Below are 18,075 nucleotides of genomic sequence, written 5' to 3' on the forward strand. Positions count from 1 at the left end.
TGTATATTGTTACGTTTCTTCACAGAAACAGAGCCGGAATAAAAGTTATTTATCCTGGCCTCGGGGGCCCGAAAGAACGTTTATTTATTTATTTTTTTTAGAAAAAAAGATAGTTGTGAATAGTGAAAATATTATTGAAATATATTTTTTTAGAAAGTTAAGTTTGAGTGCAAAATTTATAATGTCATGTTTCCTCACCAAAACAGAGCCGGATAAAAAGATATTTAACCGGGCCCCGGAAGTCCGAAAGAACGTTAATGCTGAAAAAAATATGGTTGTGAATAGTGAAAATATTATTGAAATATATTTTTCAGAAAATTAAGTTTGAGTACCGTGTAAAAGTTGTGTAATGCTATGTTTCTTCCCCAAAACAGAGGCAGATAAAGATATTTCACCAGGCCCTGCGGGTCCGAAAAGTGTTATTTTGTTTTTTTAAAAATATATATTTTAAGTATGTATAGACAATTGGTTAAGATTCCTAATACTTTAACTTGACCCCAGGATTTTAAATGTTCTGATTTGATGTGCAGCTCTTCGTCTGATTGGTGTTTAGTAGATATATTAGTACGGACACAAATATATAAGGTAAGGTTGAAAAATTTGACCAACAAATACGAAACCAGCCCAGAACTCACCACGTGGAGGTGGCTACACAGCGAGTTCCTCCCACCCACCCTCCTCTTACTTAAAGCTCCTTAGTTGAATCTTGGAACAAAATATTGAGATTTATGTCAAGCTTGGTAGATACTTTCGTGCTTCCAGTTTTGCACGAATATAACCGTCTCGTGCAACACTACCGCACGCTTCTGAAGAAGATTCTGTTACTACCTTTACACACCTCTCCAAAACCTGTGTGTGGAAGGGGAACTTGACAAACTGTGGAACCTCCTCTTTTCCACAATCATTTCGGTTACTTCTTCTGTTGATACTTAGCCGAAATTGGACGTTTCATTGCTATTATTTCTGACCAATCGATCAAATCGATATAATCCGCATATTCTTCAGTGCTTTGCCTACTGCAATTGTCAATTAGAACTATAGTTTGGTATTTTCGGCCATCAAAATAGAGACCCTTAAAAATAGTAGCTGTACACTGTAGACGGTTTCTTTTTTCTTTTTCTTTTTTGCTAGTTTCCTACGGATTTTGTTTTTATCTACTACCTTGTCTTGGTTAGTTTTGTTCAGTAAATTCATATCTTCTAAAACAGCGAATACAATTTTAGCAGCCGATCTATTCGAGACACCTGTTAAGTCTTTTGCGGTACTCATTTGTTTAGAGCTCACTATTGTTTATTTAGGTTTACTTTATATTTTATTCTCTAAATGATAGCTCCATGCAAACTCTTCATCGTCTGAATTCGGGGTGGAAGCGCTTACTGTATGTTCCAAGTGGGGGATTGAGGCTAACAATTATAACCCTCTTGCAGGGTTTGCCCAAGTGGGCCCAGCCCGATAAAACCCGGTGGGTTGTTTCGGGTTGGACCCACCTGAAAAAAAACACTTTAAAACCCACCAGGGTTTTTGATCTATTTGTTAGTATATTATTGGTACAACTAAGGTGATCACATTGTAAGTGATTTTCATCAGAATTTTAGACTTTCCTTGGGCGAATTAGAGGCTTTCATGTTAAGGTAGACAACAACATTCAACATACAACCTTTGTAAAGTTCTGAATGCACTGAATGAATTAAAAAAATACCTTAGCTTGAGATAGTTATAGAACAAATTAATGTATGGATTATGCTGATAGCCTATTTGAAGTAAAATAAGCAATTTGTACTTTAGAAAATATTTTCCGTGAATGGTGTGCTCGTCGACTGGGTGACACCGAGAAACGTTATACGTTTGATGGGTTTAAGGTCATAGGTGCCGGTACTAATAGTACATATGTAAATACATTAGTAAAACTATTAGTATTATTTCTTACCTTTGATGTAAAACACAAGTTTCTTCAACTAAAATTTGGTTCTCTAACAATAACAGTTTAGTTCAGTTATTTGTTGCTACTCTTCAAATAATTATTCTGTAGAATCAACACCAGCAATAGCGTAAAAATTCTTGTCAAATTTAAGAAGCTTAATGCTCGGGGTTCCGAAGACTATGCACCGCTTACTATTTCAAGTGCTGAGTTCAAATTTCCGTACTAGTGGAAGTTTTGATGTACTCGCCGTAAAAGAAGTGCTCGGGAAATTAAACGCAGAAGGATCGGAAATGAATACTTCAACAATAAAACTATATATTTTACTCTTAAGCCTGCCATACGTCCCGCAAAAAAACATGTCCCGTTTTTTGGCCCGAGTGTCCCACGTCCCCGTAAATTTACTCGTGACAGGGAAATGTCCCGTATTTTAACTCCGTTTCATTTCTGCTATCAATATCAGCTTATTCGAAAAGTGAAAAACAAACAAAGAAACAACAACAACAAAAAATTCTGACATTGGCTGGAAATCCTGTAATTAGTAAATGAACAGTACGCTGTTGCAGGTAACAGTTTCGAGGAAGTTATTAGACCACCCTGTTCGACTTGATAGCGAGCGAAATTTGCAATGCTACTTTATCCATTGCACTTTATGGAAACTCGGATACTTTCAGGAACATTAAAAAAAAAAAAAAAAAAAAATGATGGCTTTGAGTGTTTCTACATTTACAAACACAGGGAAGGTGACTGACCTTTTCTCCAGCAACACATTAGATAAGTTAACAAGAATTATAATCTTTTTCAGAGGCTAGGGCACAGAATTGTGCTTTGGTCCAGGTCTTAGAAAAATGTAAATATGGTCCTGACAATTACACACGACACAAGGAGAAAAATCAGCTTTTCATCAGATTAAACTGACGAACGTAATTTTGGCAAATACAGCCATGTAAATAAATATTGCTAAACGCGCGAAGAATATTGTAGGTAGATTTTACCACTGATTTAAATACTTGTAATTTGCATCTTGTTTTCCTGTAAAGCATTTTTATAGCACATCTTAAGTTTTTAGGCATCTTCAGTCCGTACAATTAATTGCAGGGTACGAAGAGAGAAAAACAGCTGGTGCTTAGTGAACTTTCGCCTATTATATTCTTGAAAAAAAAAAAAAAAAAAGAAATCTTTTAGTCTCACGGTTATGCCTGATATGCTCACGGTGACGGTGATGATGAGAAATGAATGAAATGACGGAATGAAGAAAGTGGGAGGAAACGTAAGATTCCTAGAAAACTCACGCACAAGGTGTTTGTCCACCACAAAGCTCACTTGGCGCGAGCTGGGATCGAACTAGGGACCCCATGCACCAGAGGTGAACGCTCTACCACTGAGCCACCGCGGCCTATTATAATTTTGTTCATAACCAGACTACAGGTCATTGCATTGTTGGAAAGTTGAGGGGGGGTCTGAGGTGTCCGTATTCTCATGGAGAAAATATGGGAAGTTTATTTACGCTGGAAGATGTTAATTTCATATAAGACATTTTGAAACATTTATTTATTTCATATAACATGAATTGTATCTTTGTTTTAAATTAATAGACCCCTTTTGGTATTCATATTTGGCGAACGTCAGTCAGGGTTCTGGATGACTTGATCTACATTTGTTCGTTTGTCTGCCGAGCTCCTTCATGGCTAAGCGGTTAGTGTACGCGTCTTCGGCGTGGGAGACCCAGGTGTGCTTCCCGGAGGGAGCTCATGTGGTTCGGGTTCCATGTTAATCAGTAGGTCCCGTCTCATATAGCCTCGCTGCTGAAAGGAACGTTAAACACAAAACCAACTCAACTCGTTTGTCTGCCTCTACCACACACACTACAGGGTACAACTTGCGGCCTTTTAAGTTAAAATTTTCACAGTACAAGCACGAGACACTCGAAATTTCCTGTATAGATTTTGGCGGCCATTTTTTCAAAACAGCGTATATCCACGCTACGAAGCGCAATTTTCAGTCTTTTAAGTTGAAATTTTGACGGGTTGAAATTTTGAAAAGCACGAGTTACGCTAAATTTGCTGTACAGATTTTGTCGGCAATCGAATGTAAAATTTCAAAATGGCGGCAATTTTTTCAAAACAGCAGTGAGTAGAAAATTGTTGCAAGTTGTGACAATGACAATCTTGAAATATATATCACATTTTAACACTTTTAGCCCAAAGATATTGAAATATTTCGAAAAAACCCGATTAAACAAAAAAAAAAAAAAAAAAAAAAACAACAACAACAATTAAACCCGAAAATACCCGAAAAAACCCATATGGGCCCAGGTGGGTTGGGCTTTTATAAAAAAGCCCGGGTATTTCAAATCCTGCCCTCTTGTAATTGGTACCGCAGCATCATAATCGATCTGTGTGTCATGCTTTCTTTTGAGCCTATGGGTTTCTGCTTTAACTACGCTCCAACTCGTCATTTGTCTCTGATTTTTCTGATCTAATATGAGCTCCCGCTCCAAAAGCGGTATTTAATTTGATTTAACTCACTTACAGGTTAATCTATCGCAGCATTTGCAAGAGAAAATATCAAATAACTTCTGAGCACCGTTCTTAAATTTCTTTAATTTGGCTCTTAATGGAGGGTATCTCGTTTCTTATTGGGGTTAATGATCGTTTTCCATTTTGAGCTATAATTCAAAATCATATCCTTAATTGGAAGGCAAGACAATACAGGAAGAGAGGCTCGCAGCCATATCGTTTCTAGTTTATTTGAATTCAGCAATGTAAGCGCCGCCTTCGGAAAGCCAGTGTTGTGCATTTTGCATCCAGATGCAAAAAAGTGATATTCTCTTAAAGTTTGAGAGTTCTGAGCTGGGCTCAACACGAAGATTTTTCGTGTGTTAATATGGTAGTTATGAAAGTTAGTTAAGGTCTCAATAGTTACTTGCGTATATTAAAACCATATATTTCATGTTTTATGTATTAATAGTATTGTCTGGTAAAATGTTCTTATTACCTAAAATCATTTTATTTGAACAAAAAATTAGGCACTTTAGGGCCACGGGGGCCCGGTTAAATATTGTTTTAAAATCAACATATTTGACATGGCTTCATTTCGTACCAATGCACAACTTTTGATAACTACTCAATCCTGAATATCTGAAATTTTTTTCGGCCCACCCTATTGCACAGGGCCCCTGTGACCTCCTGTTTTATACCTGTACCAATTTACAAGGGGAAGACAGGCATTAAACGGGTACAACAGGCTCAAAATGCCTGTACAGGCAAAAACATTTTCATCAGGGTATATACATATATACTGCAAAAATGTTCTGCGTCATTACTATCTGATCTAGAGTCATGGTTCAAACACAATTTTCTTCAGTATAACGGGACCTTTCCAATGGTATCACTAACATGTCCGTGTCATACACCTGAACCGGAAAAGTCGGGAAAAACCGGATTTTTTTTTTCTGAATCGTTTGGGGACCCCATGAACGTTGAATAGGAATCTTGACATCTTTTGGTATTCTCTACAGTTCAGTCTGCCACCTTTCGAACGCACAATATACATAAATTATGAAGTTATTGCCCCAGACATAAATATCAGAGACTTTGACATTACGGAAGTTAGAGAGTAAATATTTAGAGAGCTTCGAGATGTAGTGTTGGAGAAGATAAAATGGACAGACAGAGCAACAAACGAAGATGTTTGAAAACAGATAGGTGAGAAGAGAACGCTTTTAGACATCTTTCTTCGTAGGAAGACCAATTGGATTGGGCACATTTTGGGAAGAAATTGTCTTCTTCATACCACTATAGAAGGAACGATGGAAGAAAAGCGAGGAATAGAAAGAAGAACAAAACCGACCGATGATTTAAAAAATAGAAGAAAAGTATTGGGAGTCTGATTGGGAGGTAAAAGAGAAAGCTGAAGATCGAGAAATGTGGAAGAAATATTTCCATGCCTAAACCTAAATAAATCAATCAATAGAAAAGCTTCTTGAGTCCCAGGAATTGCCGAAAGGCAGAATACTTAATAATAATAAATTATATCACTGTGTCTTAAGAGTCTTCATTCCGGCGAAATTAAAATACCGCTAATTTTACAGTAATTATGTGATATCTTCAAATAGATAAAAGATAATTGAAATATGGAAGAAGAGCGCCCTAGACAATATTATTTTGCGTGAGGAACCGTTATCACAAGTCACCTAGTGGCTTTCGGTTTTCAGCTGTTTAGAAACGCGAAAATAAATGCCTATTTTCAAAATGGCTCGAAATCGAAAGCAGATAAGTAAGTCGTGATAACGGTTTCTCATGTAAAATAATATTGTCTAGGGCGCTCTTGTTCCACATTTGGATTATTATCTTTTATCTATTTGAAGATATCACATAATTACTGTAAAATTAGCGGTATTTTAATTTCGCCGGGATGAAGACTCTTAAGTTATTGCTCCAGATGTACTTCGTGCTGCCATGATGTTGGCTCTAGTTTCATAACTATAAAGAAATAAACTATACACGACTTGTCTAAATCAAACCATGTATCGTTATGACCACTGCAAACAAAAATAAGAGAGTTTTAATTTGTATCTTTGTTTCAAAAGTCCATAAATAAACAAGCAGCAATGTCACGTGTACACCACGTGAAGAAGTTTGGTTTATAGCCTATAGAGTGATATTTTATCAATTATTATTGAAACCGGAAGTGATAGTAGATTTATTTCTCTTCGGGTTTTAGTAGAGAGACTAAAGTGGAGATATAATATATATTCTTAGAACGCTGAATTGAATCCAAAAATATCACTTCTCGTTATCTGTTATCGTTTTTGATTTACGTAGATCACTGTTGAAACCGGAAGTTATAACGAATTTCTACCACTTTCTGGTTTAGTAGAACATTAAGGAAGGAGATGTAATGTATTCTTCAGACGTTTAACCCATTGCAGATGACTGCTTTTGCCTTTTGAAGGTTTCTCTTTATAACGATCAATATTAAAATAAAAAAAAATGGTTAATTTCTATCACTTCAGGTTTGAATACTGGCTCTAAATCGAACTCGATTTCTAATTTTTGACTCTTTAAATACTGAGCAATTTTGATGGGATTGATGAAGTATTTTTTGAGATTATTTTGTTCTCGGACGGACAGGGTAAATGTATAGAGGAGTTTTGGTAAACCAAAAACTTAAAAAAAAAAAAAAATGGTTCTGAACTTTTTAACAGAGCACGTGTGTTAAATCAGTAGCAAAAGATACCAGCTCTGTAATAGGAAGACGAGTCATGCGAGACGGCAATCTCTGGCTTGTATACATCAGACACAAGTTGAAAGAAAACAGAAACTGTTATCACATGAAACCTTTGTTCTGTTTAGTTACAACATTCCAACATTGTAATCTAGAAAACGAAGTATATTTATACAATACATCAAAGACAATGCAAATACGTATATTATCAAGAAAACAAAGATGACTTGCCATTTTGAGATACTTTGTATCAGGCCATATTTTTTTTCAGTAGATTAATGAGCTAGACATTATAAAGCTAATTTTGTAGATCGAAAAAGAAAATATTTTTTCAGTTTTCAAGTACACCCTTATTTTTTCAAAGACTGAGCTCCTCTTCAAACTCTCACAACCAGTGGCGTATTTTTCGATTTGGTTTCGGGGGAGGTTTTGCTAACTTTATTCCTGGAAATGTGAAAATTCTGCAAGATATTTCATTTACTTTCAAACAGCACATACAATTTCGGGGAGGGCTTAAGCCCGGAAGCCTCCCCCTTAAATACGCCACTGCTCACAACCATGCACAAAAGAATTTAGTTCAATATTTAAGAGTAAAATGATTTTTGATTTCGAACAAAAGTGAGGTCTTGAAAACTGATGAATCTACGCTGGACTTCGAAACTATGCGAAATCAACACCAAAACTGTGTGATACAGGAAAGGCGCCGATGCTGGGGGGCCGAGGGAGCCCGGTCCTTCACAAAACTCATGTGGCCCCCCTATTGTATTTATGAATATTCAATATTTGGCATATTTTGAGTGCAATTTGTCTTAAAATCTTCATATATATATATATATATATATATATATGTATATATATATATATATATATATATATATATATATATAAAAGAGAACGTACAAATCCTTTGTTCCCTCATCACGCTAATACGGCTGAACCAATTTCTTTCATTTTTGGGGGGTTGTTAGGATTTGGACCCTAGATGGTTTTTATCATATCACTTTAATTTTCAATTACCAGTGTCTTGAGATAATTGACCATTCAGGTGTCCATACGTACAAATCCTTTGTTATTAGTTCATCATAGGTAAAAATAAACGTATTTATATGCAACCCGCATGACCGTGTCACTCGGCGGGTTAACATAAATGACAGGCGCTATAATGTTAACATTTACTGCAATTTGAAAGCGAAAAAGTAAAAATTATCTAAGTAACAAAGTTTATTGCGTTCCGGGGTGACCGCAGCGAAGCGGGGTGAACGCTGCTAGTATATATATATATATATATATATATATATATATATATATATATATATATATATATATATATATATATATATACATATATATACCTTCTGCATCTGAATGCCCCCCCCTTCCGAAATTTACAGAGAAATCGGCGCCCTTGTGATACAGTACCGGTAATAAGTCCAGAGACAGAGTTTATTCCCAGGACGCTGAAGCCACATCCAGACCAAACCACTTGACCTAACAAGCCTTTTTATCGGCCTAAGCCGCTCCAACGCCATCTGTTAGCTCTAGGCTGAATTACGTCTAGCTTAGCGACGAACACGTGGTCAATGTGCTGCATCGCCCTATCTCTTAACAGGTATATCATCAGTCTTTTACACCTAGTGACCGTCACATTGGCCGATTCCCCAGTTTGCCTCACGACACTGAGTGGACGCCGCTAGTCCAACGCTGTAAGCACTAGACTACGGCGCTGAAAACACATCAGAAAGTCATTTCTTGGTAATTATTAAGTTTTTGATATGTTCAGGTTAATATTGAAACCGGAAGTGGTTGCAGATTTCCACAACTTCCGGTTCCATTAGGGAAGTAAAGACGAGATCATACACATTCCTTGGACGCTTAATCATTGCAGAAAACTGTTTCTTGCTCTCTCTTACTGTTTTTGCTCTCTATGGAAATTCATATTGAAACCGGAAGTATTGGTAAATATCTACCACTTCCAGTGTTAGTAGAGGGGTTCGAGTGGAAATAACATACATCATTTTTTGAGCTCCTGAATCGATCCCCCTCCAAAAAACGCTTGTCACTATCTTTTACAGTTTATCTGGTATAAGAGATCAACGTTAAAACCGGAAATACTTAATTTCTACCACTTCTGATTTGAATAGAGGGCTACTTACCAGATAAAATCTATTCTTGGGATGTTGAATCGATTAAAAAAAATACTGTGAAAATATGTGTATTTGGACACATAACGAAACGTTTTATTTCGAACTATGGGACATTTTATTTTAAAACTCATTACAGTGAAAAGCATAATCGTTCATTTAATGTTGAAACACTTTTCGATTTTTTTTCTAAGTTCATTTGCTTTTCCTACCAGGAAGTTTTCTTGCTGTCCGTCATTTCTTTCTTAACTAACTCTATGGCCTATGGAACCCGGAGGTTCAATGCCATGTTCACAAAACCTCTCCACTGACTTCTATCCTTAGCTAATTGGATCCAGTTTCTACTTTGTATTTTTATCTCTGCGAGATCCATCTTAATATTGTCTTCCCATCTCCGCCCAGGTCTTCCTAATGGTCGTTTTCCGATTGCTCTTCCAGTCAAGACTTTGAAAGCGTTTCTACTTTCTTCCATTCTAGCTACATGACCTGCCCACCTAAACCTCCTAGATTTGACGACTCTAAAAATGTTGGGTAAACCGTATAAATTATGTAGTTCGTCGTTATGAAATTTCCGCCATTCCCCATTCCCGTTCCTCTTGGGTCCGAATATTCTTCTCAGGATCTTGTTCTCAAATACTTTCAGTCTATGTTCTTCTATCAGAGTAAGCGACCATGTTTCGCAACCATACAGAACAACAGGCATGATTATCGTTTTATATATTTTAAGCTTCAAATTCTTCGACAGAATTCGCGACGACAAGAGATTTTGTACCGAATAGTAACACGAATTCCCTGCTTTTAGTCGACATTTAATTTCTTCCTGAATATTGTTTTCGTCTGTTAATATCGATCCTAAATATTTGAAAATATCCACTTTATCAAAAGTATTATTTAATATTTTAACGTATTCACAATTTGCCGTATTACGGTCCCGACGCACTTCCATGCATTAGTTTTCTCTGCATTTACTTCTAAACCCATGTCCCTGCAAGCGTTTAATAAGATCTCTGCATTTCTTTCTATTGTTCTCCTATCATCCCCTATTAAATTTTCATCATCAGCATATGCCATAACCTGGTAAATACCGTTCAACTCTAGGCCCTGGTTGCTATCTTTGATTTCCTTATGGCGAATTCCAGCACAAAGTTAAATAATAATAATAACGACAATGCATCTCTTTGTTTCATGCCATTTTCCATGTGAAAGCTCGTGAACTAAAATTTTCCTACCCGGACTTTACTTTGGGATTCATTTAAACATATCTTAATTAATATAATTAGCTTTCTCGGTATTCCAAGTTATGTAAGAACATTGTATAATGTTTCTCTCCTAACCGAGTCGTACGCCTTTATAAAATAAATAAATAATTGATGTACCGCGGTATTGAATTCCCACTTGTTTTCGAGTATTTGGCGAATGGTAAAAATTTGGTGATAGTTGATCGATTTCGTCTAAATCCGCACTGATAATCTCCAATAATTTCATTTGCGTATGGGGTCAATCTTGTTAGTAGCATATTTGAAAGGATTTTATAGGATGTTGACAGAAGAAAATGCCTTGATAATTATTACAGTCAGTTTTGTTGCCTTTCTTGTGAATTGAAACAATGATTGATTCTTTCCACTCTTGTGGCAATTCTTCCTTGTTCCAGATAAGGAGAATGAGTTTGTGTATCTTGTTCCACAATTTTTCGCCTCCAGCTAAAATTAACTCAGCCGGAATTTCATCTACACCCGGTGATTTGTGTTTCTTTAATTTCTTTATACCGATTTCTACTTCTATTCGGTTGGGTTCCGGAATATACGGTTCTGCGGTGTGTATCTCCTTTTTCATTTCTTTCTTACACTTGTAATTTCTCAATCAAAAAAAATAACAGATTGTTTTCCTGTCAGCATTTCTATGAGCACGCACCCCACCTTGGTTAACCTATGAGCACGCACTTTTTCATCAAGACAGAAGACATAGTCAACGACCGAGGAGATCAACCCGGAAGGAACATCGAACAAAAAAACCTTTGGGACACTTGTGGAGAGGTAGTCCGGATCGCAAGAGAAACGGATCAATATGTAGTAGCACGAACCACGATTTCGTTTTTACAAGAAGTTTACCTTACTCTAACTTAGAGAGTACTTCGCTTTAGTTAGCGTTGTAACTACCAGTTGCGATGAATAGTCCGTTAAAGAGTAATTTCGACCTTGTTTAGATTTACTGTGTTCGCAACGTTGGTTTTCCTGCCCGGGTTTCGCTAACTCTTAATTCTCAACTACTTGAACGACTAGCCGACCAGACAGAAGGATGGACGGATATCAATCCACTGGAAGGATCATAAAGAAAGCAACACCAAAATTTACAAGTAAGTGCAAGTAGGTTAACCAGTCCTAAAAGTTGCTCCCTTCCCACCCCCTTTCAACCCCTTTGACAACACGATCTGTCTCTTTTTGCATATGTTTGATTTTATTTACTTGCAACCCAGGTCAGATCCCGTACCTTACGTTCTGCCAAATTCAATGGTTACAAAATCCTGAGCGCAACTTGTCAGTTCTGACATCCCCAATTATGCTATCTATAAGTGCATTATCTGAGCTCTCAGACTGACAAGGGGCGAGTGCACATGGTGGTAGATGCTTTAAGACCCTAATATTTTCAAATATTTTACATGTGCCCACCTACCCATGGTGGAATTCTGTGGGGCTTACGCCTTATTTATAACCCTTAATCTTCTGTGCTGCATATGGCAGAGATGTGGTTTTAACTTGTGTGAATACACACATATATGTAACCCTCGATTTTTCGCATCTAGCTGAACATAATTAAAATTTATTTTGCGTTAGTTTGTTCGCAGCCCACCATTAGAATTTGCTTAAATTCTATTTGTTTTACCACCCTCCCTCCACCCTCTCAATTTGTTGTGTTATTTTGTTTCATGCACATTTTTAGCCATACTATTTAGATATATTTAGAGAAAATGGTGAATACTAGTATTATGGCACAAGCTCGACTTACGTCTCTAGATTCGATTGTGCGCCCCTCATTTTTTCACGGCAAGTATGGGAAAAACGTTATTCGTTTTTTTGAGTATTTTGAATCTTACTGCGTCATTTATGAGTTCAATGCAGTGAAGAAGCGTCATTTGCTTCCATATCTATTACGGGACGGGGCCTTTGCGTAGTTTTTAGCATTAACTAGGACAGACGAATTTGTGAACTTGTCGTATGTAGACATAAAGAGACGTATGATTACATTATTTGGAGGTTTTGTAGTTAAGAAGGTTACGGAACACACCATTCGTTCTAGAGATCAAAAGGGGAACCTATTATGACATATATTTATGAGAAGCTGGATCTCATACTTAGTTTCGATAAAGCTATGCATATACAGGAACAAATCAATTTCCTAGTTGAAGGATTATTGTCTCAGTACTTTAAGCTCACATGCAATAAGTAGTTTTCATCCGTTGATGCGTTATGTGAATTTTTAGTACAAGAACAGTCAGCAGAGTTAATTGTAAATTATAAGACGCTTATTAAAGCTAATTCGAAAGAACTAATCTTGCAGTATAGTACACCGGAATTTATCGCTAAGATAGCTGATGTTTCGTTGCGCGATAATTCTCATGTTTCATTTCATCTCGAAGAACAACAGGAGAGAAAAGAAATGCTTGCAGGTTTGCATCATGATATCTTATCTGCTGGGAAAGAATGCGGTAATCAACAGTCTGTAGATTCTATTCCGCTTCATCAACAGAAATATAACTCTTTTTCTTCTTTTTGTTCCTTTGAATGTAAGAGTGCCAAGAATAAGAATAATATGCACAATAGAATGAGCTCTACAACGAATGCTTCTGTTATTGCTACGAGCAAACAGAACAGGCGCAAACAGAATCATAGTACGTCTTACGCGAATAATAATATACATTGTTCAGCTAAAACATTATTGTGCAATATGGCACAATTCAAGGGAAGTGATAATTGTAATGTTTTAAATAGCAGAAATAGTTCAGGGAATAGTAGGAGACCTGCTTTTAAGACCCACACGATAACTACGCCTATTGTTAGGGATAGGATTCTACCTTGTATCAAAATGACTATTGGAAATAAAGAGTATAAAGCGTTGTTGGACTCTGGTAGTCAAATTTCTATTTGCACTAGGGAGCTTCTTCCTCCTAACACTAGACTTGTTAAAAGACGTACTATCATCCGTGGCATCTCGGGTAAAGGACTAGAAACTAACACGTTAGCTGTGCTGAAGTTCAAAATTGACGGCTATTCATTTACGCATACTTTTAGAGTTGTAGACAAATTTGCATCTTCTGCTTTATTGGGGAATGATTGGTTACTTCCTCAACATGTTACTATTAACCAGGACATTAATTTAGTTCACATAGTTAAGTTTGGGAAACCCACTGATTACGCGCTACCTGAGAGTCATGCTATAGGCACAGTTTCCGAACAAACAGCGAATTTAATGCAAGCGTATTTATAACGGCGAAATCTGTTACTTTACCACCAAATTCCAGCATTTCAGTACCTGTTCGTAAAATTAATGATTTAGTGGGAGTTAAGAATATTTTGCAACCCAATGAGAAAGTCGTTCTAAAGCTAAAATTTTTGTCAATGAGTCTAGAATGGATTATGTTAACCCTGTCATTAGAGTAGTCAACCCAACCAACAAAAACTTAGAGGAAAACCTTCATTTAGGTGCAGCTATTGACATTAGGCCGGGTGCACATTACCCAATTGATACAGATAGTGTTCAAAATAATGGTTTAGCCAGTAAACAAGACAACACTAATTTTAATGCTGGTTTTGACGTCAAGCGTGTGGACATTAACCCTCAACTTCCTGACGATCAGAAGCAAATGCTTTATTCTATTATAGAGGAGTATAGGGATTCTTTTCCTTGGTGAGAGGATGATTTCGGAGTGGCCAAGGGTTACGTACATGAAATTAAAATGCTACATGACGTCCCAGTTCACACCAATCAGTTTCCAATTCCCTTCCACTTAAGAGAAGAAGTTAAAAAAAACAGGTTGATACTTTGCTCAAACAAAAGGTCATTAGGAGGTGTATATCTAGTTATAATTCACCTATTCTTCTAGTGAAAAAGAAGCCTGGATCTTTCAGATTTATTCTGGATGCCAGGGGCCTTAACCTCCATATTGCACCAGACGGTTTTCCAGTACCGTCGATAGAAGACATTATTTCCCGTCTTAGTAAGTGTCACTACCTGTGCTGCTCCGATTTACTCAGCGGTTTCTTCCAGGTGAAGATCGCTGAGGAATATCAACATGTTACTGCCTTTTCAATCCCAGGAATTGGCTCTTTTTGTTTTACAGCCCTCCCACAGGGTCTTATCACTAGTTCCGCTGGTTTAAACAGATTAGTGAAAATGACACTGGAAGGATTAGAATCTGAACAAATTTTTGGGTACCTTGATGATTTTTTTCTGGGATGGAAACACTTTTGAGGATGTTATCAATCTCACCAAGAAGTTATTTCAACGAATTAGAGAACGTGGTTTTAAACTTGCACCAGAAAAAACGAAATTGGCTTATTTTTCATTAACGATTTTGGGACACGATATTTCGTACGATGGCTTGCGAATTTCCAAGAAATTAACTGACTCCATTAGTAATTATGAACGCCCGAAGACGAAAAACATGTGAAAAGTTTTCTAGGATTAGCTAGCTTTGCAAGACGATTCTTACCTAATCTTTCTGAAATCGCGGAGCCTTTGAACTCGCTTCTCAGAAAATATGTACCGTTTAAGTGGACACAAAAACAACAAGATGCTTTTGAGAAAATTAAAGACCTTATCATAAAATCGCCATATTTAATGCATTTTAATCCGAAACACCCTGTATACTTGTTCTGTGATACATCAACTCGCGGTCTAGCTGCCGTGCTCAAACAACCTATATGTTCTCCAGATGACCCAGAGTTAGCACCCATTGCTTATTGTAGTCGTAGCTTAAGTAAAAGTGAAAAATCTAGACATCCTCATGAACTTGAACTTTTGAGCATTATATATGAATTTCGATCCTTTCGTTATTTTTTTACTAGGATGTCACTTTTTCTTTAAAACCGATTGTAAGAGTTTATTGTTTCTGAAACAGACAAAAAATTTAGGTAAATTTGCAAGGTGGCTTAGTTTTATTGAACAATACAACTTTACTGGAACATATGTATCTGGGTTGTCTAACGTAGAGGCTGACGATCTTTCACGTTTTTCTCGTGCCCCCAGGGACATTTCTGACGAGCAACAGAATGAGGAAGATCCTCGAGTATTTTGTTCCACTGTTACTGAGTGTAACAATATGCTAAGTGACGAGCCTTCTCTCAGAGATGAACAAATGAAGGACCCGTTTTATAAGGATATTTTTGATTGGTTAGAAAACAAGGAAAAGAAAAATCCTAAAATTGAAAGACAAGCATTTTATTTCACGGTTAAAGAAGGAATTTTGTATAGAAAACAAAAAACATCTAGTGGTATGAAATTTTTAGTTGCTGTACCTGTTTCATTACGCTATAAAGTTTTTGATGCTGCTCATACTAAGACATATGACCTTTTAGTGAAATCTGTGTATTTCCCTAATATGAAACAATATATCTATCAGAAATGTAAGGAATGTTTAATTTGTTAGACAAGCAAAAATAAACCTGGTTCACTTATGGTACATTGCAAACGTATCCCCAAGTGCCACCCTTCTATTGCATTTTCGTAGATATTGGAGGGGTATACTCCCCGAGTAATATTTTAAGACACAAATATTTGATTGTCGTTGTCGATGCTGCTACTCGTTATACTATTTGTGGTTCATTAGCAGATATAACAGCGTCTTCTGTAAGTAGTTTTCTTTATGAAAATGTAATTTTGAAATACGGTATTTTTAAAGAATTAGTCACAGACAAAGGTCCATGTTTTTACAAGCAACCTATTCAAGGAGTTGTGTGCAATGATTGGAGCTAAGATTTGATTTGTAAATGTTCAAGCACATTACGCTAACGGGACTGCTGAGATAGCCATCCGAAATATTGAACAGAGATTGAAATCTGCGTTGTGTAATAAGGATCAAGGAAAATGGGTCGAACTGCTGCCATCGGTTGTGTTAGCCCACAATTTAACTGTTAACTTATCCTCTGGATACAGCCCTTTTGAACTTTTGCATGGATTCAGATGTAGGATGCTACATGAAGCAATTTTGGACACCCCTTGTCAATTTCAGGACAATGCTGAACGCTTACAGCAACTTGGAGAAATACGAGACAAAGCCCATGATAAATGGTTCCAGAGACATAAGACAGCAACGAAATTTTATGACAAACGTCATTCGAAACCCAATTTCAAAGACGGAGAAAAGGTATGGATTTTGGACAGCACCATGAAGAAAGGATCCACCAGAGCTTTTAGTGGATGTTATTTTGGTCCAGGAATCATTCAGGATATTGACCACCCAAATTCCTATTTTGTTAAGTTCAAGACTGCACGAGGAAGATTCAAGGTTGATTCGATTGCAGTACAGAGATTGAAGAAGTACTACGAGAGACAGGAGAAGGAAAACGAGGAAGAGAGAGAAGAAGATGACGTTGACTTGGATATACAAGACGTTGTTGAGAATGCCACTACGAATGCCTGCTGTGCCGAAGTACAGGAAAAGAAACAGAAGAGAAAGGATGAAGAAGAACATTGTGAAATTGTTATTAACCCTGCGGTGAACATGATAGAAAAAGAAGAAAATATTAAATCTGTGAATCTTCGTGAAGTTGTGATTGCCAACCAATTACCCACTTGGGCTGAAATAGGGAAGAATTGTTCCGATTTGAAACCGAAGTTTGGTGCCAATTCTGCAATCAACAAGAAAATCAGTGTTTTTCGTGGAGATATCGCTATGATTAAAGCTGACGCTGTTGTCAACCTCACGAATGAATTACTTATTCCACTAGGAGGAGCAGTATCCATTAAAAGTATCCAAGAAGCTGCAGGAGAAGAATTTCGCAAAGACTGTGAGAAAATACGTTCTTTAAAACCAGGACAAGTGAAGATTGCTCCAGGCTATAATCTCCCCGCTGATCATGTATTGTTGACGTGTGGTCCCAGAGATGCGAACAAGAAGACTTTGGAGAATTGTTATAACAATTGTTTTGATTTTGTGTTGAAAAATCAGTTTTCAACTGTGACTTTTCCTTGCATCGCTGCTGGTGCATTTCATTTCCATAAGGAACATGCTGCGAGGATTGCATTGTTAAATACACGAAAATTTTTAGAGGATCATTTGGACAACGTAGACCGTATTGTATTGTGTATTTTCGACAAGGAGAATTGGGATCTTTATCAGCGTCTTTTACCAGTGTATTTTCCCCTTGAAGAAGGAAAAGAAGCGGAAGCTGTTTCTCTGCAATGAAGTTTTTTTTAAAAAAAAAAAGGAAAAAAGAAGACGGTTCTCAAAGGAAGATTTGATGTATTAGGAACATCTGTGAAGTTGGTGACGAATTTTGTTTTCACACTAGCCATATCATTATGGAATTTGTTTTAGTTTGTTTGTGTTTCTAAGTCTTGCCGGCAATAAAAAAATACAACGAAGAGAAGGAGAAAAAGGAGTACTCATAGACATCATTGTTTCTTCAGTCACTTAGAACTGTTGATTAGCTTTGTAGAACACGTTCTTTTTCTTGGTTATTTTATCAACATCTTATAAACTGAATAGTTAGTATTTTGGCGCCAAATCAACATATCATTGATACACTATGCTTAGCAGAAGAAAACAAAGGAGCCAGACGCAACTGTGAA

This window comes from Thermobia domestica, chromosome 12 (genome assembly GCF_964235325.1).
Source record: "Thermobia domestica chromosome 12, izTheDome1.hap1.1, whole genome shotgun sequence".
Lineage (NCBI taxonomy): Eukaryota > Metazoa > Arthropoda > Insecta > Zygentoma > Lepismatidae > Thermobia > Thermobia domestica.